The following is a 25359-nucleotide window of genomic DNA, read 5'->3' as shown; positions in this document are numbered from 1 at the left end:
TTTAGAAATTGTTTTTGTCAAGACATGACATTTCATTTTTTTAAAAGGACATTCAATGAAAAAGATATTTTCTTTTGAAGAATTTCAACCAACTCTCGTAAAGACTAAACCACTCTCTAGTCGAGCCCAGTTGACTTTATCAAATACATTCATGACATTGAAATGATCCTTTGGTCACTGTAAAGCCTCTGCTATCAACAATAAGGCTTGAACACCTACACTAGTTTTTAGCCTCTAGCTTCTCTTCAGAGCAGTGGTGCCTTGCAGCTAGAGCACTAGGCTGGCCTTGGGAGACCAAGGTTTTATTCTTAGCTCTGCCATTGGGCTGTTGGATGACCTTGGGTATGCCTCATTGCCACTTTGTGCCTCAGTTTCCCCATCTGTAAAACCGGGATGATGACCTCATTGGTAAAGAGCTTTGGGATTTATTGATGAAAAGCAGGATATAAAAGAGTATAGTTATTATCCTAAAGTGTAGCCCCAAGTGGAGATTAGTGGTGCGGCGTGACAGAATTCAATCTCCACCAGGTGCCTCCCCAGGGCGTAGCTGCTCTTCCCTGGGCCAGTGCCCCTTTGTTGACAGTCACTCTGGCACTGGGGTGGTCTCTGCGCCTAGTAGCACAGTTCTCTGGCCAGATCACAGTCCTTAGTCCCCCACATCGACTGCTCAGCCTGCAGCCCCCTTTCTGGGCTCGATAACTCTTTCAACAGGCTTGTACATCCCCTTTCCCTGGGGCTGGTAGAGGAACCCAATCCCACCTCTACTCTGGGTTTAAGCCCAAGGCCCCATACTGGAAAACTAGTCTGCTCCTTCACCTGTGCTGTGCTTTTCCCTGGGCATTTCCTACCCCTCTTCTCAAGTTCCTCTCACTCACTTCCCTAGTTAGTCCAAGCCCCCCTCCCCTCCCCCCCGGAAAGCTTTCTTCTCTCGCTCCATGTTTGGAGTCCCGCCATGCAGCTTGGCTTTCCTTCCAGTTTTCCCCTGCCCAGGCTTTAGCCTCACTTGAGCCTGCTTTTCCCTCCTTCACTTCAGCCACCTTCGGCTCTCTATGGGAAAGCAGCTGATTCCCCTCAGGTGGGGCTCAGTCTCTGATCAGGCTGGCTTAGCCCCAGGTAATATGCCACCCTGTTCCAAGCAGCAATATCACTGCATTTTTACCAGGAGCTAAAAAGATCCACTGTGCACGTGGCCCAAGGCCAGGTCCCTTCTGCCCCCTGCACAACTTCAGTTATACAAGCTGGGTCTCACCTTGTTGCTCAACCAATGATCTCCTTCCCACTCCGTGCTACACGCTGTATTGCAGACAGTGGGGCCGGGCGTCCAGTGCCCTGCACCTCGTGGCTGTAAAAAACTACCAGGCCGGAACAGTCGCATCGCGCTGCTCCATGGCCCAGGGGGAAGTGACTGCACAGGATGGAGAGAACTGGGCCCTTGATGTGTTTCAAGTTCCATAGGCCTCAAATCCTTAGCCCAGTACAGCATAGAGTAAGCAGGCAGTGTGCTACGGAGAGGTGTTGGCGGGCGGGGGTGGGGGGGGGGAGATGAAGGGATCTCTCTCCCCACTCCCCCCACCAGGTGGTAGATTGGCAGTAAAGACCCGTTTGCTGTACTGTGGGGTAGAGTGCTGCTTGCCTGGGGCCCCGTATCCAGTATCAACATCCCCCCATTTGCTGCATAGTCTGCCCTAGGCTAGCGTAACGCTCTCTTCTTCACTACGAGTACTGCTGCTGTGCCTTGGGCTGGAAATTTCAAGGAGGTCTCCATTTTCACCCCCACGACACCCATCTGAGGCTGAGAGGTTGTTCCACTTTCTAGCCATCAGGAAACAGTTTTGGTGGCAAAGTCTTTGGCTCCATCAGGCCAGTTCCTAGCTAGAGTAAACAAGAGCCTAGGTGAGAGCAGCGCAGGTGAACAATGCACAAGAGGTTATTGTAGCCAGTACTTGTCAGAGCTCATCTGGGGCACTGCCTGCATTACCAGGCTGCTGCTGCTGACGGTGTGTTGTGTCTCTGAAGTGCACTCAGGGATTTTTAATTGTGTGCTGGCACTATTAGAGTTGGTCAGCTTTGCTGCTCCAGAGCCGAGAACTGGGAGGGCTATGGGGAGCTCTTCTAACCAGTTTTAAAACCAGCTGGAGTTATAATGCAGACTCAGTTTCAAGCACTTAAGCTGGCTTCACCTGTTTTTACCGAGCTGGCTTTATGGCCCTAACCCACCTAAACCTGTGTCTATGCTGTTTCATGAGCCAGTTTTAACATTGGTTTAGCTGAACTGGTTAGGAAATATCCCCAGCATAGCCCGTCACTGAAATATTTGTCATTTGTGCGGTGTAGTGTCCCAGAGAAATCTAACTTAATTGTCCCTCTAGTCCACTGTCCGCATATTAACCTGCTGAACTATGTCTGTGAAGCTGTTAAATACTGTATTTAGCACAACAAAGGAAAGAAAATTGAAAATATGGAAGGGCCCTTGCTGTGCACTCAGGCAATTTAATTAGGTATCCAAGCATTGTGTGTATGTCATGATTTCACCAGAGCCTATGTTAAAAGAGTGGAGGATAGTAATCAAAGAAAGAGGCAGCCAGGCAGCTAATTTAAGTAAATACATCCTGAGAAATGAGTCATTCCCTTTACACCACTAGACTGAAAGACGTCTCTGCAATGGATGGGGCCACGGAGGTCACTGGGCAAAATGAATGATCTAGGGCATGGGTGAGCAAACTTTTTGGCCGAGGGCCACATCTGGGTATGGAAATTGTATGGCAGGCCATGAATGCTCATGAAATTGGGGGTTGGGGTGTGGGCTCTGGGGTGGGGCCAGAAATGAGGAGTTCAGGGTGTGGGCTTTGGGCTGGGGCAGGGGGTTGGGATGCAAGAGAGGATGAGGGCTCTGGCTGGAGGTGCGGGGTCTGGGGTGGGGCCACGGATGAGGGGTTTGGGGTGCAGGAGGGGGCTGAGGGCTCGGGGTGGAGCAGAGGGGTTCGGAGTATGGGAGGGGTGATGCAGGGGTTTGGGGTGTCAGAGGGAGTACGGGTTCTGGGCTGGAGGTGTGGGTTCCAGAGTGGGGCCAGAAATGAGGGCTTCAGGGTGCAGGAGGGGGCTCCAGGCAGGGGCAGGGGGTTGGGGTGTGGGAGAGGGGGCTCCATGCTGGGGCTGAGGGGTTCAGAGTCCAGGAGGGGGCTTCGGGCAGGGGCAGGGGTTGGGGGTGAGGGCTCTGGCTGGGGATGCGGGCTCTGGGGTGGGGCTTTTGGGGTGCAGGAGGATGCTCTGGGCTGGGGTTGAGGGGTTTGGAAGGTGGGAGGGGGATCAGGGCTGGGGCAGGGGGTTGGGGCGTGGGAGGAGGTCAGGGGTGCAGGCTCCAGGTGGCACTTACCTGAAGCAGCAGCATGTCCCCCCTCCAGCTCCTACGTGGAGGCGCAGGGCCGGATGCGGCCCACGGGCTGTAGTTTGCCCACCCCTGATTTAGGGAGATGCCTGTGTGTAAGCTTAAATGGCAAGTTGTGCCTTGAATTAAGGGACCGGCTCTTCCACCTTGGCGACTGTCATCTCAGATCAGTGCTGCGAAGACCATGCTTGTCTAAAAGCCAGGGCTTCGCTGCTCTTTCCTCAGGCAAACGTGGGGAGGTCGGCGTGTGTCAGCTGCAGAGCGCAAAGGCTGTGACAGAGGGAGACAGCTTCCCAGCATGGGAGCTGTAAAATATTAACGAGGCTTTGTCTTGCCTTTCCTGTGCACTAGCACATCATCCAGGTGTGACCAGGCACCTCCTCTACCTTGCTGGGCTTGGCATGTCCACCTCTGGCAGCTGGGGGCCTGGACAAAAACAGCCCTACTCCGGACTGTGTTTATTTCTCACTACTTTCAACGTAGGCCGAAGGAGAACTCCTCCACCAAACCAAGGGGATACCTGTTCCTACTCCCTCTCGGGGTGGGGAGGGGCCCTTGTTTTTAGTCCTGGGGGGCTAGTCCTTCCCCTAAACCAGCAGTCAGTCATGTAGCTTCCCCTGTTGGGAGGAGAACTGCCTCTCACACTGGAGCAGCTTCTCTCTCTGCTGCCATTAGCTCTCAGGGCCGGCTCCAGACCCCAGTGTGACAAGTCACGCCTGCGGGAGGTCCACCGGAGCCCTGGGACGACCGGACCTGCCGCAGGCATGACTGCGGAGGAGGCGCTCCTCCCGTGGCTCCAGTGGACCTCCCGCAGGCGTCACTGCGGACGGTTCGCTGGTCGTGTGGGTCGGCTGGATCTCCCGCAGGCATGCCTGCGGCAGCTCAACCGCAGCCCCCGGACCAGTGAACCGCCCGCAGCTGCAGGAGCTCCAGCCGAGCCTAGCGCGACTAGCGGACCCTCACCAGTCAAGCCCGCGGGAAGTCCAGGGCTCCGGGGCGCCTCCCGCGCATGACTGCTTGGGGCGGCGGAATATGTAGAGCCGCCCCTGTTAGCTCTACAGCAGTTTTTCTCTCCTCCCCTCTCACCAGAGGAGGGGTTGCTAAAGGTCTCAGGCAGCCCTGAATTGGACTCAGAAGGCCCTAGTTGACCTGCTGTCACCCTTGTTCAGCTCATAGGGAAAAGGGCCTTTCTCTAGGGCTAATATACCTGCCCTCCCCCACTCTCTTACAGCTGCCCAGCGTGACTTTGTCACCCAGGAGAGCTGCAGAACACGGAATGCAAATTAAGGCCTAGAGCCCACAAGCACTAATATATGTTTGTATTCGTATTCATGTGATTAGTCCCACTGATTTCAACAGATCTCCTCAGGTAAGTAAAGTTATGCACATATTTAAACATTCAGAGGATCAGGGCCTATGTAGTGGTTCTGGGCAAACTGGACGACGAGTGCATACTAGGATTACCAATTTTGATTGGTTTTGTTCCTGGTGATTTAATCACATGACATAATCTTTAATTCCTGGTGACTCCAGGCCAATCCTGGAGGGTTGTCAACCCTAGTGCACACAGGAAAACACAGTAGGCCAGTTTCTGCTTTCTCTTATATTGGTGTAGGCCCAGAGTAACTCCATTGATGACTGCTACTCTGGCTTTATACTGGAGAAACTGAAAGCAGCTCAGTGAATCTATCTTCCTGAACTATTGCACAACACTTAGGATGTTTGAAAACAAAGCATCCTTTTTCAAACACAAAAATGAAAGCAAATTAATTAGACAAAAGATACAGAACACTATGAACTCTAACCCAGTGGTTCTCAAACTTTTTTTTTTTTTGCAGACCTCTTGAAAATTGCTGAGGGTCTCGGCGGACCACTTCATGATCTTTCCAAATGTTGTTCGTACCGTTAGCTAACTATTGTAAAGTGCTTTGGATAAAAGTGCTATATTAAAAAATCCTTAATAATAATTAATATTTTTTGTTCTACAAATAAAAGCACATAACTCATATTTTAATATCAGTAGTCTTACCTTTCTAATGCAATGGATGTGCCCTCTCTCCCCATAGCAGCCCCTGAGCTGAGGCTGGGAAGGAGCGGGGGGTCTCTACCGCTCTCCCCCGCCACAGCAGCCACAGAGCTGAGGCTAGGAAGGAGTGGGGTCTCTCCCCCACCACAGCAGCCACAGAGCTGAGGCTAGGAAGGAGTGGGGTCTCTCCCCCACCACAGCAGCCACAGAGCTGAGGCTAGGAAGGAGTGGGGGTCTCTCCCCCACCACAGCAGCCACAGAGCTGAGGCTAGGAAGGAGTGGGGGTCTCTCCCCCACCACAGCAGCCACAGAGCTGAGGCTAGGAAGGAGTGGGGGTCTCTCCCCCACCACAGCAGCCACAGAGCTGAGGCTAGGAAGGAGTGGGGTCTCTCCCCCACCACAGCAGCCACAGAGCTGAGGCTGGGAAGGAGGGGGGTCTCTCCCCCACCACAGCAGCTACAGGGCTGAGGCTGGGAAGGAAGGGGGTCTCTCCCCCACCACAGCAGCCACAGAGCTGAGGCTGGGAAGGAAGGGGGTCTCTCCCCCACCACAGCAGCCACAGAGCTGAGGCTGGGAAGGAAGGGGGTCTCTCCCCCACCACAGCAGCCACAGAGCTGAGGCTGGGAAGGAAGGGGGTCTCTCCCAAACCACAGCAGCTACAGACCTGAGGCTGGGAAGGAGGACCATCTATCCCTGGCAGCCGCAGCCCTGGAGCTCGGGAAAGTCACCTCTTTCTCTGGTTGCCGCAGCCCTGCACATCCCAAATTCCCCCCACTCCCACTTCTCACCCCACTGCCCCCTCCCACTTACCTTCTATTCCCCCCAAAGCCACCACCTCACCTTACATGTACGTCTTGTCCAGGATCCAGGCACCTAATTAGTGGAGCCACACCTGTGCAGCGCCACTACTCAGGTGGGTGACCCTTCATTCGCTCATGTGTGGCCACCCAGGCTCGCACCTTAGAGGGAACTATCCGCAGGTCACCTGAATGGCGCTTGCAAACCACAGGTGTTCTGTGGACCACCATTTGAAAACCTCCGCTCTAACCCATAACCTCAACAATCAGAACAAGTCACAGTGTCCCTGGTAGGAAAGGGGAGCCAAGTCGGGCTGGAGCCAGCCAAGGCTGCCTGGGGGTGAGGGGGTGTTGGGCAAGTGGGGCAATGTGCCCCGAGCCCCGCAGGGGCCCCCACAAGAATATAATATTCGATAGTATTGCAACTTTTTTTATGGAAGGGGCCCCCGAAATTCCTTTGCCCCAGGCCCCCTGAATCCTCTGGGCAGCCCCGGCCAGGGCAAGGGCAGGACTGGCTGTGTGGGGAGCTGGTGAGTCCCAGGCCTACATGCAGGGCCAGTGTAACCACTAGGCCAACTAGGCAGCTGCCTAGGATGCCAAGATTTGGGGGGGCGTCAAAAAGCAGTGCCCCCAAAAAATTTTTACACTACCAGTGGAGTCACATCTTATGCGGGGGTTAGGTTCTAAAGTCAGCGCGTAAGAGGAAAATCGTGTATAGTGAAAATTACCATAAAGTACAGTACACACAGTATACACTGTATACAGTAGAACAGGGGTCCTCAACCTACGACACAGGTGCCAAAGGTGGCATGCAAGCCAATTTTTTTTTAATGGCAGGCTGCGGGTCCCGGCTGCCGCTGAGCCCACTGCCAGCCTGGGGGGTCCATTCACTCAGCCAGCAGCGGTCTGAGCTGACCGGCGGCCAGGACCCCGCCTGGCAGGAACCTGGCGGACGGAACCCCAGACGGTCAGTGGGCTGAGCGGGGCTGGCTGCTCAGCCCGCTGCCAGTCTGGGTTTCCGTCTGCCAGCTCCTGCAAGCCGGGGTCCTGAGGATCATTCATGGAGTTTGTGAGTGCACCATCTTTTGGTTAGTCAGTCAGGGAACTTGTTTTGGGGAGCCCCTACTCCCTGAACTGTATCCTCAAGCCAGGGAGTAAGGGTTTGGGATTTTTATAACGTGCTCCATATTAAACTTTTGGAGGGATTTACCACCTTCTCCTACTTGTGAGTCCTTTGGGCTGTACTGAACCCAGTCAGCCACACTGCTAGACCATTGCAGAGAAGAACTTTGTGCTCATAGATCATCAAGGGCCCCAACAAAGTACGCGTTCCAACGGGACATTAATCTTACATTTGCTACATCAGGTCACGTGACTGGGGAAAGTCATGGGTATTAAACACCAGTGACCCTAAAAATAGTGTTTTACTCTGTTATGTTATATTTGTCTCCTGTTTAATATAATTATTGTGTTGAATATATTGTAGGTGTTTGTGTTATTTCTTGGAAATCTCCAACTATCTGGCAAGTAAGTGGGGATAACCCTGTGGTTAGAATTTTCTGCCCAAGCTGCCCTGGTGACCCTGCCAGGAAGGGTGGAGCGGGATGGAGGCACCACCAAACAAATTCATAGGAAAAAATAAAGAAGATTCACCCTGCTGAGTGAATGGTGGGATCCAGAAGAACCCAGACCTGTCCATCAACACCTGTAAGCAGATTGGCATGAAAGAAGGTAACTGGGTGGAGAGGTGGTGCTACAATTGTGAGATCAGAAGTAACTCAAATCACCAACCCTTACTCTACAGCTAATTTGCATGTAACAATTTCATTGGCTGCATGAGGGAGACTGCACAAATGGTGGCTTGCTTGGTCCAATTGCTACATCCATGTGACTGCACCAGCTACAAGTAAAGCCCATCAGAGGGCAGATTCAGATCTCAGTTATACCCGTGTAAACACGGAGTTGTTCTGCTGAAGTCAATAGACTTCACATTCGCACCAGTGCAACTCAGAACAGAGTCTAGACCTTACATTGCAAAAGCCTGTATTTGTGAGCCCATATTCTGGCTGGGACCAGCCCTGTGCCCAACTGCCCATTGGACAATCTGCTTCTCACTAAAGGACAGGTAAGAATAACCTGCAGAGGGGTGGTGTAGAGAAGCCATGGTTCAAATCACATGCAGGTAAACATGTGGATCATGTGTTCTGACCACAGGCCATGTCCCATAATGCCTCTCTGTAGCTCTTCAGCTCAGAGAGCCTGCTGGGTGCCTTTCTGTCATATTTCAGATGGGTTAGTATAGGGGCTAGCCATCCTCTGCCCCATGCTCCATCTGTTGGCCAGGGGCTGTCTGTCTATTCACAGTGCCAGGCAGAATCTGACCCAACACTGTGACTTGTTAATGGCCCACAGAAACAGTTATACTGAATCACTTTGTTTTAAGAGCCTTGCAAGTCACTTAATTCCTGCATTAGATCTGCCCTTCCCCACTCTGGCTAGGAAAGCATAATCAGTTCCAGGAACAGGAGAAGACCATTGGGCTGACATATGCTTAGTTATTCTGTTTTGTTTACTTAAACTTTTCCTCCATTCTTCTCTCCCTACTGTACCTTTCCAGCCTTTTCCATTCACAAACCCGCCCAATTCTTTCTTGCGCCATTCACTCTCCAAGTTGTTTCAGTAACTAGAGGCCAAATTTGTCCTGGTGCAACCAGGCACAGTTCCAGTGAAGTCAACACCAGGCTGCTTTCACTTACACCAGGGCTGCATTGTGCCCCTTGTGCTCCCGGCCAGTTTGAAGAGCTTGATTGGCTGTTGCATCAGTCACACTGGATTTCATAACGTTAGACATTTCAATGGGAGTGACTCATTCCCTCTTGGAGTGTATAATATGTATGAGCAAAGATGATTAACTTTTGCTGAATGGGATGATTTCTGGAATGGGAACTGGTGTTAATTAGGAACAGATCTCAGGCTTTCACAATCTCTACACATATATTAAAAATTCAATTTGCTTTTTAGCCCAGGCTTGATGTTAATGTTAAAGTTAAATACCCTTGTCATCTCAGCTTAGAAAGGAACAATGGAGACTCAGAGTTAAGGCTTCAGATTTTGATAGCCCCTGACCATTGCCAACTCTCGTGATTTCATTGCAAGTCTCATGATATTTGCAGAAGAATCTCAGCTTTCATTTGAAAAAGAAGTTTTTAGCCCTCGTGGTTGCAGGGAAAATCCTTTAAGATGTGAAGCAAGTAAATCCTGAAGACTCAGGAAGCAGAAGATACATTTAAAGAACCAAAACTACATCTTTTATAAAAATATCACAGGATTGTTAAGCCAATCTCACAATTTTGGGGGCATCTGACACTTGAATGTTTGAGTTTTACCAGCTCTTGTTGGCCTGCAAGCCAGTATTATCCCATGGTGATTTGTCTCATGTTCCAGCTTCGAAGCCTCTATTTTATTTTATGTTTAAAAGTCTCCTGCTATTATGGATGCAGACGAAGCCTTCAAGATGTAGGCAAAGTGTAAACTGATGCAATGCTGTCTCATCTGCCTGGGTCTGCAGAGCTGTGAATGGCTTCTGGTCTCTTTAAGGGGGTGTTGACTCTATAGCCTAATAGCAACAGTTTAAAAGGCAATGTTGTTAGCTATTTCACTGCTGATCATAAGAACATAAGAATGGCCATACTGGGTCAGACCAAAGGTCCATCCAGCCCATTATCCTGTCTGCCAACAGTGGCCAATGCCAGGTGCCCCAGAGGGAGTGAACCTAACAGGTAATAATCAAGTTCTCTCTCTCCTGCAGTCCACCTCCACCCTCTGACAGACAGAGGCTAGGGACACCATTCCTTACCCATCCTGGCTAATAGCCATTAATGAACTTAACCTCCATGAATTTAACTAGTTCTCTTTTAAACCATGTTATAGTCCTAGCCTTCACAACCTCCTCAGGCCAGGAGTTCCACAGGTTGACTGTGCGCTGTGTGAAGAAGAACTTCCTTTTATTTGTTTTAGACCTGCTGCCCATTAATTTCATGTGGTGACCCCTAGTTCTTATATTATGGGAACAAGTAAATAACTTTTCCTTATTCACTTTCTCCACACCACTCATGATTTTATATACCTCTATCATATCCCCACTTAGTCTCCTCTTTTCCAAGCTGAAAATCCTAGCTTCTTTAATGTCTCCTCATATGGGACCCGTTCCAAACTCCTAATCATTTTAGTTGCCCTTTTCTGAACTTTTTCCAATGCCAGTATATCTTTTTTGAGATGAGGAGACCACATCTGTACTCAGTAGTCAAGATGTGGGTGTATCATGGATTTATATTAGGGCAAGAATATTCTCTGTCTTATTCTTTATCCCTTTTTTAATGATTGGTAACATCCTGTTTGCTTTTTTGACTGCCACTGCACACTGCATGGACGTCTTCAGAGAACTATCCACGATGACTCAAAGATCTCTTTTCCTGATTAGTTGTAGCTAAATTAGTCCCGATCATATTGTATGTATAGTTGGGGTTATTTTTTCCAATGTGCATTACTTTACAATTTATCCACATTAAATTTAATTTGCCATTTTGTTGCCCAATCACTTAGTTTTGTGAGATCTTTTTGAAGTTCTTCACAGTCTGCTTTGGTCTTAACTATCTTGAGCAGTTTAGTATCGTCTGCAAAGTTTGCCACCTCACTGTTTACTCCTTTCTCCAGATCATTTATGAATAAGTTGAATAGGATTGGTCCTAGGACTGACCCTTGGGGAACACCACTAGTTACCCCTCTCCATTCTGTACATTTACCATTTATTCCTACTCTTTGTTCCCTGTCTTTTAACCAGTTCTCAATCCCTGAAAGGATCTTCCCTCTTATCCCATGACAACTTAATTTACAAAGCACACAAGAAAAAAAGAGGGGCACCTGCATTAGAAAGTTCTGCACAATCTACTGTGAATGGCGACAGTAGTGGGTGGAGCCTATATTGTGGATGGAGTCTGGGAGAATATCAGCACTTTTCTTTTTCCAGCTTGTCCCATGCTGCTATTTTAGGGTGACCAGATGTCCTGATTTTACAGGGACAGTCCCTATTTTGGGGTCTTTTTCTTATATAGGCTCCTATTACCCCCCACCCCTATCCCAATTTTTCACACTTGTTGTCTAGTCACCCTATGCTATTTCTGGCTATTGTCAATGATGTAAAAAGCTGTTCTTCTTCTTCTTCTTTGCATTGCAGTAATCCCTAGGAGTTCCAGTCCTGGGCTAAGAGTCCACTGTGTCAGATGCTGTACAAACACACAACAAAAGGCTGTCTCTGCCCCAAGGAGCTAACTGACCGTCTCTATTGCAATCCCCATCCCTGTCTCAATGATTAATTCAGGTCTCATGCCTCTGCATTGGGGCGTTCCACCTCTCATTAAGATCCGGACACTCTAACCCAAAGCGGAACATGGGAACACATCAATAAAGACTTTGCCTCTTTGGAGTGATGACTAACCTACCTCATTTTCTAGGGAATTCAGAGGAGGTGCACTGGTCCTCTAGACACTTACTTCAAAGTACTTTACAAAGGAGCTGCAAGCATCATCAGCCTCATTTTACAGGAGTGCAGTGACAACGCACAAAGGTTAAATGACAAGGCTGCAGTCATGCAGGGAGTTGGTAGCAGGCAGAACACAAGCCTCCTTGAATCCTGGCCTGATGGACTGGATCACGCTGCCTCCCCCATGGAGGGATAGTCTTCAGACCTCTCAATAGGGCACCTTTCAACAACATAAGATATTATTGTAACGGAGATGCTCACAAGTCCTTAGTCACAGCAATGCTGCTGGCCAAGTCTCTTCGTAGCCTCTGTTATATTCATCTTGGCATTTTCTTCTAAGAAAGATCTCTGAATACAGCCTCTAAATGTTAACCAAAAAGAACCTGGTGGTTGTGTACATTGATGTAGGAAGTAGCTACATCTTTGGAGTTTTGCTGGGTTCCCCCCCCCCCTTGCTATTTTCTTGCTCTTTAGCTTGCTCACTTTTTAAAAAAATGTATGAGCAAGCAACTGGCTCCAAGGCTATTTCCATAACAATGGATGCGTTTCATGGCTTCTGCAAAAAACGGGCAATAGGTGCACTGCAAATCTGGTGGTGGAGTGTGTGTGTGTGATTTTAAAAATACCATTTAACAGATCTGAACACTCTTGAAACTTGTTTGATAACTAGCCCTGGAGAATGAAGTCCCCTGTTTATCCCCGTACACAGGCAGCGGCATCCATAATACTCAGAGGGCAGTGATCAGTCCTGTGCAACTCCAGCTAAAGCAATGAGGTTGCATGGGTGTGGAAGGCCCAAGACTATTTGGCCTTTATGGATAAAAACGCCATGTAATGGACATAGGAGAACAGCAAGCGTTTCAGGATGGTCCAGTAAGCAACAGAGATAATCTTCCAGCAACCTGGTGCCTATTTAGCGTCTCAGCCTTTAGCCATCAGCAAATACAGCCACTGAGCTCTGGAAAGGTGTCCTTCAAAGGAAGAGAAACTCAGCAGACGGGCCAAGGGCAAAATGGGTGTAAAGACTAAACTTCCCTCTTTGCCCCTCAGGCAGTTCCTTCAGCTCAATCAGGATTCAATTTGGCTCCGATCCTGGGCCATGCTCCAGCAGCGCTGTGCTGCTCTGCCTGTGCAAAGAGGCCATTATCCCAGTGAACATAAGAGTGGCCATACTGGACCAGATCAGTGGTCCTTCTAGCCCTGTATCTTGTCTTCTGACGGTGGCCAATGGCAGATGCTTCAGAGGGAATTAACAGAACAGGAGTCAAACAAACTGGCATCTTTAACCAGCACTGCATTTAGTTTCAAGTTAAAGAAACTCAGGCCTGCAAAGGCACTGTGGCCTAGTGGGCAAAGCGACTATTATTTTTTAAAAATCAGATGATTTTTAAGCTAATCTCATGATTTTGGGCACTTGGGATTGGCAATATCAGCTTTGTCTTTTCCTTCTCTAACTTTTTGCTGCCTATTGCTCTGCGTAGCATTAACATGCAACTACTGCTTCTGTTTTTAAACGCAGCCTTCAGGTAACTAAAACTCTTTTAATTTGTGCTGGGTGGAAACCTGTGGTCAGCCATATACTAATTTGTATGTGGAGCGGGTTAGACCCCTGCTTCTGGGATGCCACCTGATGAGCTGGGGTTTAACTGAGCCTCCCCTGCTCAATCAGCCTGGGTTCCCTCTCCCTGCTTTGCTGAATTAGGCTCGCTGGACTCTTGCAGCACACACACAAGTAGGGCCAGACCCGCTGCAGTCAGCTCTGTGTGAGAGGGCTCCCCCACCCCTTGTCGGAGACAAACCCAAAATATACTGTCTTGCGCTGTATAGAAATAGCTGTACAGTGCAAACTCATAAAATTTGCCCTCTTCCTCAATGTGACAGATGTGCATGACTTCTTGCCCCCCCAAGCTATAAACTGCATAAACTGGGTTTTATTATAAACAAGAAATAAGTTTATTAACTACAAAAGGTGAAATGTAAGTGGTTAAAGAGATAGCAAACAGAACCACGCTGATTACCTTAGTAAACAAAAGTTGCAGAGTCAGACTGAGCTTAACACACTAGATAGGTAGGATACAAATTAACAAATTCTCACCCTGAGTGATAAAGAGGCTGGCCGATCCTTATGGCCCAAGTTGCCTTGGCTTTCCCAGGTTTTCTTACACAGGCTAGAGATCTTAGCCTGGGACCATCACTTCTCACAGTTCAGTCTTTGTTCCTCAGGTGTCTTCAGGTGTGTTGTTGTAGGGAGAGTGAGGACCTGCCACGTTGTCATTGTCCCTCTTTTATACCTCCCCCTCACTTGCTGGAACGTTTTTTTCACTGTGACCTGAGTCAAACAGTTCCCATTGTATACAACTATCTAACCCGAGTCAAACAGTTCCCATTGTGTAGGGATATCTCGGAGAGGTTTCTATTGCACACAGTTCCTGGGGTAATCCTTGTGCTTGTGTGCATTTCTTCAATAAGCCATTATCATTGTTTGGCCTCATCGAACATGGCACATTTGAAATACAGAGACATGGTCAATATTCTCAATATTCCCAGCTTCAGATACAAAAATGAATCATGATACCTGCACACAAATTGGTTAAACACATTCAGTAAATCGTAACCTTTCCAATGATATCTTACAAGACCCATCCTGCATAAAGTACATCTCAGTTATGTCATACGCATATTTTCATAAAGAATATGGAGTGAAACATCACAATGTTTCCAATTATATGTTTCCATCTTTAAACCTGGTTTTTCAGCCGATTGCAGCTCAATTTTAATGTGTGTCTGGCTGCACCTTGATATATTCATTGTCAGCCACCCAGACACAAATTTCATTGCATTGCACACCAAAAAATGGGATTTTAAATGGAATACGCTACATATTTTTAAAAATAAAACAAAACCCTAGACAGGGGGTTGGTTGTCTTCATAGATTTTTCTTTTTTAACTCTCCCTTGAAACAAAATTAATCTGAGCATGACGTTTGTTTTTTTTAAAGAGAATTAGATACAGCAAAGCACCAAATCACATGCTTAATTTCAAGCACATGTTTAAGTTCAAATCAAAATGGTATATACTCAGGCAGCTAGTCCCTCCCATTGCCCATCATTCTGCAGCTACACTATTATTGTTAGCGAGTTAGCACAGATGTGTCTAGCTGATCTGGAAATTACAGCTCCAGTGAGGACATAGCCGGAGTCCATGTGAGTTCACTCCATGATCCCACTGATCTTGGGGTCTTGCGTTCAGGGGCAAAAATCCAACAGCCACAGAAATTAAGAGCATAGCTTCTCATTTGTGCTTTCCATGCATTTCACATACACTTTTCCCTCTCGTTCAAGTCTTGTGCATGTTACACATTATTTCCCATTCTTCATTTAACATTAGCCCCTCTAAGGACAGATACATTCGGACGCAAGCAAATCATTCCAGTCTTTCTATGCTAAGCACTTCCCTGCTTGTTACACTTTCTCGTGACTTTCCATAAACAAGGCCTGACTGTAACTGGCGAGTGTGTGTTACAGGGCCCCCTCTGTGCGATCCGTGGAGGGTAGGATTTGTCACAAAGCACTGGTTCCAGCAGCTCATGCTCTGAGGTCCTTGGTATATTGGCCAAGAAGGCAGCCGTCACAAGAGCATTTGTTGAAATTACTAGATCCCCTGCTTTGGCCCCCATCCCTCTGGTCTGCAAGGACACAGTGCTCTGGTATATAACTTCACAGGCAAAGAGAGGAAATTTTAGTGGGAGCCTCATGTTATAATATCAGCACACATCACTGGCTAAGCCATCAGCAAAGCAAAGGAAAGAGGAAACCTTGTCCCATTTCCTCGCCTTTTGAGCAGAAAAACTGATTGCATTACAATAGTACCTACAGATCCACCCCACCCCCCATGGAAAGCAGGGCCTCTATTATGCTAGGCCCTGTACAGACACAGTGAGACTGTGTGCCTTGAAGCGCTTATGACTTAAACAGACAGGGCCTAAGGGGAAACAAGAAGAATAACTTGTCCGCTTTCCCATACCAGGGCAGTGGAAGAGAGGGGACTAGAATCCAAGTCTTCTGGGTCCAAATCCAGGGCTTTATCCACTACATCACACTGCCACGTATAGGACTGGCTGGTGTGATACACTGTGGCACATAGATGCAGAAAATAACACTTCAAGCAGGGGATGCAGATGCACTTAAGTAAAGGCCATAGAAATTAGACAGCCTGTCCGCCTATTTATCAAAGCACCTGCAGCCCCCATTTCAAGTCAGGGGAAACAATTAGAAATACACAAGAACAAATGGATATAAACTGGCCATCAGGAAGTTTAGACTTGAAATTAGACGAAGGTTTCTAACCATCAGAGGAGTGAAGTTCTGGAACGGCCTTCCCAGGGGAGCAGTAGGGGCAAAAGACATATCTGGCTTCAAGACTAAGCTTGATAAGTTTATGGAGGGGATGGTATGATGGGAGAGCCTAATTTTGGCAATTAATTGATCTTTGACTATTAGCAGTAAATATGCCCAATGGCTTGTGATGGGATGTTAGATGGGGTGGGATCTGAGTTACTACATAGAATTCTTTTCTGGGTGTCTGGCTGGTGAGTCTTGCCCATATGCTCAGGGTTTAGCTGATCACCATATTTGGGGTCGGGAAGGAATTTTCCTCCAGGGCAGACTGGCGGAAGCCCTGGGGGTTTTTCACCTTCCTCTGCAGCGTGGCGCACGGGTCACTTGCTGGAGGATTCTCTGCACCTTGAAGTCTTTAAACCACGATTTGAGGACTTCAGTAGCTCAGACGTAGGTTAGGGGTTTGATACAGGAGTGGGTGGGTGAGATTCTGTGGCCTGCATTGTGCAGGAGGTCAGACTAGACGATCATAATGGTCCCTTCTGACCTTAAAGTCTATGAGTCTATAATACTGTGCTAAATGAGGATGCTTGAAGTAGATAATCTCAAACAATTCCTTTCTAGGAGATGCCTACTCAGTTGTAACCTAAAGACCTTGAGAGATGGAAACAGCCAAAGCTACATGGGCAAAAGGAGGCTAGATACACTGCATAATGAAGAATGAGCTGGAGATGGTGAATATGACAACTCTGTAGCTATTCATTCTACATACAGATGAACCCACTGCTTACGTATTTTGTGACCAATCCTGCCCACCCTGTCTGATTTTGGTGAGTGCAGCGGGCTGGAGGAGTGATCTAGAATGAGGCTCTCTCTGTCACACCCTCTAGGACAGCCCAGATTTATCAATGTATTGGAAAGCTGAGTGCAAGGTGATGGATTTGTTGGCTTCAGCCCATGCCTCTCACTGCAAAGTGGAAGGCTGCAGCTGAGCTGACCTCTATGTTATGAATTATGGGAGTGTTAATATGTGAGACTCAAGAAAAAACTGATCAATATACAGGGGAAAATTAGCCACACCATACATGCACGGGCAAGGATATCCCGGAGAAACTTCCCAAACATGACAAATGCTTCTCCAGTAATAGAATGTACAAGCTGATGGGCTAATGAAATGAGAGGATGATCTCAGGTGCTAGGAGACAGGTCTCTACCATTCTCCATCTGCAATGCCACCCATGTCTTGGCAGGGAATCCAAAGACCAAAGACGATAAAGACCCTCATCAGCAAACCCTATTGAGCACCAGGGACCTGAAAACCACCTGTGGTTTCTTGCCACCACCCCCCTCCACATCCCACAATCTTGTGTGTCTGCAAAGGACTGTGGGATAGGGATCCTGGCATGAAATGGCAGGTAGAATATGGGTGCTGGTGGGCCTGTTGCTGGCGGGGCATTGGAGAGGTGTTGGGTAGAGGTGTGTGGTGTTATTGTGCTTTTGGAAACACTGGAGTGTGCTGGGGTTGGAGGGTCCTGGGTAGGGATGTTGTCTGTGAGGCTGGTGGGAGATCCTGGGGCTCAGTACTGAATGGGGCTGGTTGACTTGGGAGGCTGTTGCCTTTCTCCCCACCTCCACAGCTCCAGCCCAGGGCTGCTTCACCACTGTCTGTGGAGCAGCAGCAGCAGGGGAAAGATGGGGTGAGCTGAGGACCTGACTGGTTGGGAAAGAAGAGATTGGAGAGCAGGGAGGGGAGGGCAGGAGAGGGGCAGAGGCAGAGCAAGAAGGAGCTGCTCCTTCCCTGGCTCCCACTAGGGCCTAGCAGCTGCATGGACTTTGTCCACTCGACCAGCTCAGCAGTCCCATGTTAGAGGTCAAGGCCAGGGCATGACTTTGGGGCAGGGAATCCCATGTGGCCATCACTGAGCCTTCTGCTGCATGTCTGTGAATAGCAGGGGACAAGGTGCTCAGGCTAGCACCTTCCAGCAGTACTAGAGCCACTTGAAATGAAATAAAAGGGGTGGAGTGGATAAGGAATAAACAGCCCGATACGGGGCTTTCTGCTATGAACTTAACTGCCATAAAACAAGACATGCCTAGCACAACTATAATGCACACCCTGCCTCTCCAGCACCCTCGATAATAATCATCAGAACACTTTACAGTTGCTTTTAGCCTTCTTAAAGGTGGGTGAAATATCTCCCCGCTTTTACAGATGGAGAAACTGAGGCAAACAGAAGTGAGATGCCATGCTTAAGGTCCACAACAGGTCAGTTGCATAACCCAGAATAGAACGCAGGTCTCCACCTCACTTGTTTGATAGCTTGGGTGTCCCTGTTCACACACACAAACCCCTGACTTGAGCGCAGGGGTTCTAGTAACACAAGAGGGCTGGCAAAACCGGGGGTATAGGCCAAAGCTTGAGAGAACTCAGTTCATTGGCTAACATAACCACTCAACTGTGGCCAAAGAATAGGTTCCCAGCACAACACTCAAGGGACGCTAGGCCTCTGATGCCCCAGGGCCATCTTTTCTTGTCGTCCACCCATTCCCTGATTCTGGACTGGAAATCAACGACTAAGCCAGTTCGGCGTTCAACCCCCACATTCTCTTGCAGCTTCCAGTACCAGGAACTGCATTTCTCTAGTGGACTGCACCACGCTGCCATCCTAACACCACACCCCAGAGAGGAGAATGAATGAAAAGCAAGCCACACAAAAGCCGGAGTTCCACATTCATACTTAAAACTACATAAACTGAGCCCTCCATAGCTTTGGCATTAGAGAAGACCAGAACCTTGAACATCAAGCCCATTTTCACCCTATACAAATTGGACTTCTGAATGAAAGTGCCCCCATGGAGCTATATACTTCCCCAAAAATGAGGAAAGGAGATCAATTTGCCCATTGTTACTGATCTCTCTGTTGCCACACCTGTTCACAATCAACCAAGTCACCCTGTAGGAGAACTGTCATTCAGTTGCAGCAATAGGTAAAACAAGGCAAATCCGGTAATCTCCCTTTGGGAATTCCAAGCATGGGCATGCAGTATTACAGCGGCACAGTGCTCAGCTGTGCCAGTTCAAGGAATTGATAAGAACCTCATCTTTGGATTTCACTCATTTGGTTCCCCTCACCTGATGCTTGCGGGAGTTTATATCCAAAAATAAGTCAAACCCAGCCCAGAAAATTTCACCTAGTTTACAATCTGTGGGAATTTTAACTTCACTTGCGATGATTATTCATACCAGGATCTATGCCAGGAAAACATATCTGTTTATATAATCAGGAAACAGAAATGATATTGTTTTACTTATGACCAATCGCAATGAAGCAACACAGCTCCCAGGTGGGATTTTGCGGTTTGAATAGCAAGCCACAAAGTAAACACAAAAATTACCAAAAAATTGCTCAATGATGTCAATTAGTGAATAAATTCAAGGAAATCATCTGCTCACAGCCATCCTGAGAGAAGGGGAAGAGATCAGATAAGAGAAGAGATCAAATATCAGGAAAAAACTTTCTGTCGGGGTAGTTAAGCACTGGAATAAATTTCCCAGGGAGGCTGTGGAATCTCCATCATTGGACTTTTTAAAGAGCAGGTTAGACAAACACCTGTCAGGGATGGTCTAGATAATACTTAGTCCTGCCATGAGTGCAGGAGACTGGACCAGAAGACCTCTCGAGATCCCTTCCAGTCCTACAATTTTATGATTCCATGATTCTATAAATTATTAAAAATTATTTGCTCACTCTAGGCATTATGCACTTTAACACATGAACATACCCAATATCAATGGTTTTCATTTAAAAACTAAGGGCCAAGGTTTTCAGAAGTGCCTAGATTTTGAGTGACTATGCTGAGACACTTCCCGAAAATCAGTCTCCTTGAGATCCTTGAAGCGGGGTCCCCAAAATCTTGGCCAAAGCCGTTTCTTTGCCTCCTGCAGTTCCAAAATGAATTAAACAAAATTCTGGAGCAGCTATTCACAAAAGGGGCAGATCTTTTGCTGGTGTATTAATGACACTGTGACAACTGACATTAGCTGAGGCTCTGCCTTGGACTGTTTTCACCCTTTAGACAGATTAGCTGGGCTTTTCATACTGTTTTATTACTAATAAGAACAATACTAACTTAATCTTAAAGACATATATCAGAGCATGCAGCAGTCCAAATGCTGAAACACATAAACCGCCTCTCCTTCTGCTCCATGCTAGCAAAGCTGTTCCATAGTTAGCTCAGAATCCAGCTATCCTACATTTGACCAACTGTTCTCTGTGGTGTCATCTTTGTTTGTTTATCCCCAAACTGTTCTCTGAAATTCTGGGTCTAAAAAAAGCCCAACAGGCCTTTTTTTTTTTAAAAAGACAAGAAAAATAAAAAGCAAGAGCTGCTGTACAGCTGCCAGTGTGTTTTACAGTGGGGCAGAAATCTCCATCTCCCCATTTCACAGATAAGGGAAATCAGGGACAGAGGTTAAGGGGCTTTTCCAAGGTCTCATATAAGCCAGTGACAGAGCCAAGACTAGAAGTCAGGTCTCTTGATTCCCGGGCCAGCATGTCATTCCCAGGATCACATTGCCGCCTCCTTCCTGCTGATTGCTTTTGGCTTTCTGACATCATCTAATCAGGCCAGGTGGCACATGCACGCATTTTAGGTCATACACTGAACTGACCAGCTCCCATAAGAGCCCTGACTACTGTGTCGGCTGTGGGAACATGTCGGATGCCACTACAAGCCAAGCACTCAGCTAGCAGGTCATCGGGGAAGTCTGGAGTGTCCTGAAAGGCTGAAGAAGATCTCAGGGCACATTCCATTACACCAGGGATGATGGATCCAGTGCCTTGGAAGTAAGCAGCACATCACAGTCTATTTAGCACATGACATTGCAAGTCACAGAAAAATACAGAGGGAAGGGCAGGCAATATAGCCCCTGGCTAGAAAGTTATGAAACACAGAGCCAGGAGGCAAAGGAAGAGGGGAGCCTTCCGGATCAACCACTGGGCAAGTCACTGTGGTATTTGGGCAGCTTCCCCAGCAGCAGCCTGGGTACAGATGTTTTCTCCCATGCAGATCATTTTTCGTGCGGCCGACAGACATCGTTTGGTTCCCTGGTACGAGAGGCAGCTGTAATCACTTGTCCTTTCTCACACACATGTCCTGGAGGCTTCTCATTAAACTTCCACATCTGTTCCTGGTTTGCTCTTTGTCTGAAGATATTCCTGCTATGCCAGAGGATGTGCAGCAAAAGGTCAGCTGACATCTCAAGAGAGAGGGGGCCTCCGGAGAGCCCTCAAGATTTAGCCCTGTGGATGGCAGGTGAAGCAGTAGCAGGAGTTATTATATAGAACAGTCCATGATGGACATCAATAGGGTGCTGATACAAACAGCCCACCACGTTGCTCCTCCAAAATGGTCCCACACGACTCCTTGAGCAGTCCGGAGAAAGAAAGAAAATGGGCGCAAAGAAGTCATTGCTTCACCCTGGCCTCTCTGGGTTAGTTAATTAATCCACAGCGTTAGGGGGCTCTGAAGGCAGGTGGGGTGGGTAAATTAGAAAGAGAAATGGAGTGTGGTGGGGAGAGAGAGAGGATCCTGGAGATTTAAACATGGAGGTAACAAGCAAACATTACTTTCCTACCTGCCCCACCACCGATGGTGGGGAAACTCGGACGATTAAAGGAAGTTGCCTCTCTATATCCCTTCTTGCAAACCCACATTCCAACAACTTGGCTGCTAGGTGCATTTTTAGCTGCTGAGTGATCCCGGCTCCCACCCTGCCCCCATCTTATGGAGTGAAGAGTTCTTTTTTGGTTTGCTTTGCCAGTGGGAGAGCAATCTACAACAGGCCAGATGGAAGATGTTCTAATTTGGGTTTCCTATTATTTATATCATTAGGTTTAGGCAAGGTTGGATGTATATGGCACAATCATCTGTTAGCTTTGTTCTGTCTACTCCCCTTCCCCCACCCCAAAGGGTTTTCATGAGACTGTAGTAATGTCTACTGTGCCACTGCTAGTGCTCTGCATCTAGATATCGTAGGTATTTAGATCAAATTGCTGCTTGGGTAATATACCCCCAGAATAACACAGGGCCAAATTCTGTGGTCCTCAATTGAGTAAAGTTCCCACTCCAGTAATTGCAGTGGCCTAATCCATCCAGGGAGAGAGACACTGGGAGAGACAGCTCAAGGCTAGACCAAGAGTTTTCTCGCAGCTGTGGCCACAATGCATTGTAGGGGAGTGAAGGAACTTATGACCCCCACGAATTTGCATGTCATCTTTGCACAGGGGCCATGCTAACCTTCTCTGTATCGTTCCAATTTTAGTATATCACCCTAGGCAAGCATATAAGACAGGTCACAATTTTCCCCTGCACATTGCAAAGGGACCTCAAAGCTGTACTTATAAGGGAGAAAAAACCAAGTTCGTCATTAATGTCAAATAGATATAGTTTAAAAATAAACCATCTTGTTGCTAATACATTTCACAACACTTCTGTCAAGAAAGGGGCTCATGATGAATGCCTTTATCATTGCGAAAGATCTCACTTCCTCAGTGCTCTCCAGCTTGTGTTACAACAAATGCTGCTTGGGCAACGCAGTTCATTACCATACTTCCCTAAACACAGTATCTGTGGTGCAGATCTTCTTACTCAACACTTCAGAGTGACTCATCAGAGAGCAGTCACACCATGTCTGGTTAATCAGGGACAGGTTTCTCGTTTCCCAGGCTGCTGCTTTGGGCCTGTATTTGAAGGTACTTTGTTGGGCGCAGTCCTTCCTCTCCTTGGTTTCAAGTGGGATGTATTCTTTTATGGAGAAAGCAAGTTAAAATATAAAATAACCCCTTTATATAAAATAACCTCCACCTATGGAGAGGGGGCATCCAAAATATGGTTCATTGGTTCTGTGGTTTTAGGAAGATCAGTAGTTTTCTGTCTGAAGAGAAGATAGGATGACCAGACAGCAAATGTGAAAAATCGGGATGGGGGTTGGAGGGTAATAGAAGCCTATATAAGAAAAAGACCCAAAAATCAGGACTGTCCCTATAAAATCGGGACATCTGGTCACCCTAAGAGAAGAGGACAAAGGACTAAATTGTGCCCTTAGTTACACTCTTACAACAGATAGGGTTGCTCCATCCATGGTAATTATATGGCCCCCATTATTCTAGTGTCCATGCACCTCAGACAGTCTTCAATGTATTTATCCTCACAACGCCCCTGTGGGATCAGGATTATCAAAGTGACTTGCCCCAGGTGTACCCTTCACCCAGTAGAGAAAGCCTTTCTATTGAAAATTGTACATATCTATTTTTTTCCTTGCCCAAACTAAGGGATTTATCACCAGGCTTGGAATCTGAGGACTCAGTACTGGCTCACTGCAATGTCTTGAAAAGGCATTTGTCCAGAAGGATTTAGGTTTGGACTCCAGCTCAGAAAACATTTGAGATATTTGGGATTTTGCTTAAAAAAAAACAAGAGAAAGTTGTAGTTTTTCTTTTCGTAAACACCTGTGCCGCTAATGGCAATGACATTTCTCTAATGGAAGTGTGTCTCACTCAGATGGAAGATGCCCTGAAAGGTGGTGAAAATTCAGACAAACATGCAAGATCCCAAAGGTAGAGGAAAAGATACAGCTGTCTAAAGACAATTAGCATTGACTGTATTTTGCAACATTTGAGACAATCTTTATCTTGCTCAGGTCCTCTCAGATTCAGACAAGGGCAGTTTTTTTAACTTTATTTTTTTAACAACAGATTTCTTATATTGTCTTTGGCAAATATTGCTGAGATGTAGCTGAAACCATTGGTCAACCTTGGCTTATTCCTACAAAGGGTTATTCCAGTTCTGCTCCCTTTGAAATCAGTGGCAAAACATCCATTGATTTCAATATGAGCACAATCTGGCACTTAGAAGCCACTCTGTACAAATTAAGACCCTGATTCAGGGAAGCACTTAGGCACTCACTTAAAATTAAGCCCCCTTTCTGAATGGGGATACTTTGCTGAATTGGGGCCTAAACATCTTTCACTTTATACTGAGAAATCAGAACTGCGCCTTCACGGTGTCTCCGTTGGGTTGAGTGAAATCACAATCACCAACAAGAGAGACGGAAGGCACTCTTCCCATTCAAGGCCCGCATGTTCATTCACTCCTAAATGTCCCCTGAAATTTAGCATTCTTTGCATCATCCCAAAAAAGGATTTCACAAGGATGGGAAGGGGCGAGTTAGTGAAGCGATTTGAGCAAACGCAACTGAGCTGTTGGTGTGGTTTGCAAAGTAAATAAACAAACAAAATTAAAAGGACATTTCCTTTTGCACTTGGCTAGCACAAACCAGGAAAGCATTACATTTAAGGTGCTGGGTTTTTCAAAAGCATCCAGCATTGGCTTAATTCAGCTCCCCTTGAAATCAGTGTTCAAATTCCCACTGGCTCCCATCGGAATGGAGCTAGGCTAACGCTCAATGCTTTCAAAATAAAGCCTTCCCCCAGTTCACGAATGCAGTTAAAAGTGGCTGGAAAATGATGATCTAGCTACACATGCACATCACCCTGTTGTTACTGCTGTGGGGCCTTATCCTCCCAGGGGCTGAGCATCTTTAAGTCCCATGGCAATGGAGAGCACTCAGCACCTGCTCAGCTGTGGTATAGAACTAGACCCCTACAAGCTCACACAGCAAACTCTCTGGGCCTGTTCTAAAATAGTTAAGTGCTGTGTGTGGCTAGTGTGTCATATATTCAATTGCTTCTAAATTAATACGCCAAAGGGCAGTGTACCTGATGTCTAAAGCTACCACCCCATCCCCACTGGTAACAACCTTTCCGGTGGCCTTTAGCTAAACTTGGAAGGATTAGATTTTTATTGATAAAGTCAGTAAATGTTGATTTCAATGTGCACACGCAAACCGAGGGAAAAATATTTCCATCAATAATAACAGAAATTTACACATAGGCAAAGTAAGGAAAAATTCTTCTTGAGAACTTGGTTCAGACTTTTGAATGAGGCTTGTTATGAATGGACTAATTTATGAATAGGAAAAACAGATACGATTTGTTGATTTAAGGATATTTACTTTGTATATTTTCCCAGGTGATGCTGACGATTTGTGTTTTAATGGTTTCTAGAGATTCAGAAAGTTAAAGCTTAATATCCATACTCACAAAATCATTGTTTGACCCCAACTTTCCTGCAATTATGACAATTGAAATCAATAGAAATTTTTAAAATGCTTAAAAATAAACAAACATCGATATTAGCTTTCGAAATATAAA

General features: G+C 47.1%; 2 long non-coding RNA genes and 1 other non-coding gene across 3 annotated transcripts in view; 1 reads left to right on the top strand and 2 right to left on the bottom strand.

Annotated features, from left to right (window-relative positions):
• The first annotated feature begins 8094 nt into the window (after nt 1-8094).
• LOC120409395 lies at nt 8095-18332 on the top strand. The gene is made up of 3 exons (XR_005601281.1): nt 8095-8333; nt 16709-16914; nt 18297-18332. It is a non-coding gene; the product is annotated as an uncharacterized LOC120409395 (long non-coding RNA).
• Nucleotides 9433-25359, bottom strand: part of LOC120409396 — a 91519-nt gene continuing 75592 nt past the window's right edge. Inside the window, exons 3-4 of the long non-coding RNA XR_005601282.1 lie at nt 11758-11967; nt 9433-9824 (exon numbers count right to left, since the gene is read on the bottom strand). This is a non-coding gene — a long non-coding RNA (uncharacterized LOC120409396). The remainder of the gene's footprint in view (nt 9825-11757; nt 11968-25359) is intronic.
• Nucleotides 22327-22429, bottom strand: LOC120369575. Its single transcript, XR_005583248.1, has one exon. It is a non-coding gene; the product is annotated as a U6 spliceosomal RNA (small nuclear RNA).

This window comes from Mauremys reevesii, linkage group 7 (genome assembly GCF_016161935.1).
Source record: "Mauremys reevesii isolate NIE-2019 linkage group 7, ASM1616193v1, whole genome shotgun sequence".
NCBI lineage: Eukaryota > Metazoa > Chordata > Testudines > Geoemydidae > Mauremys > Mauremys reevesii.
This window is presented reverse-complemented; position numbering and strand designations above follow the sequence as displayed.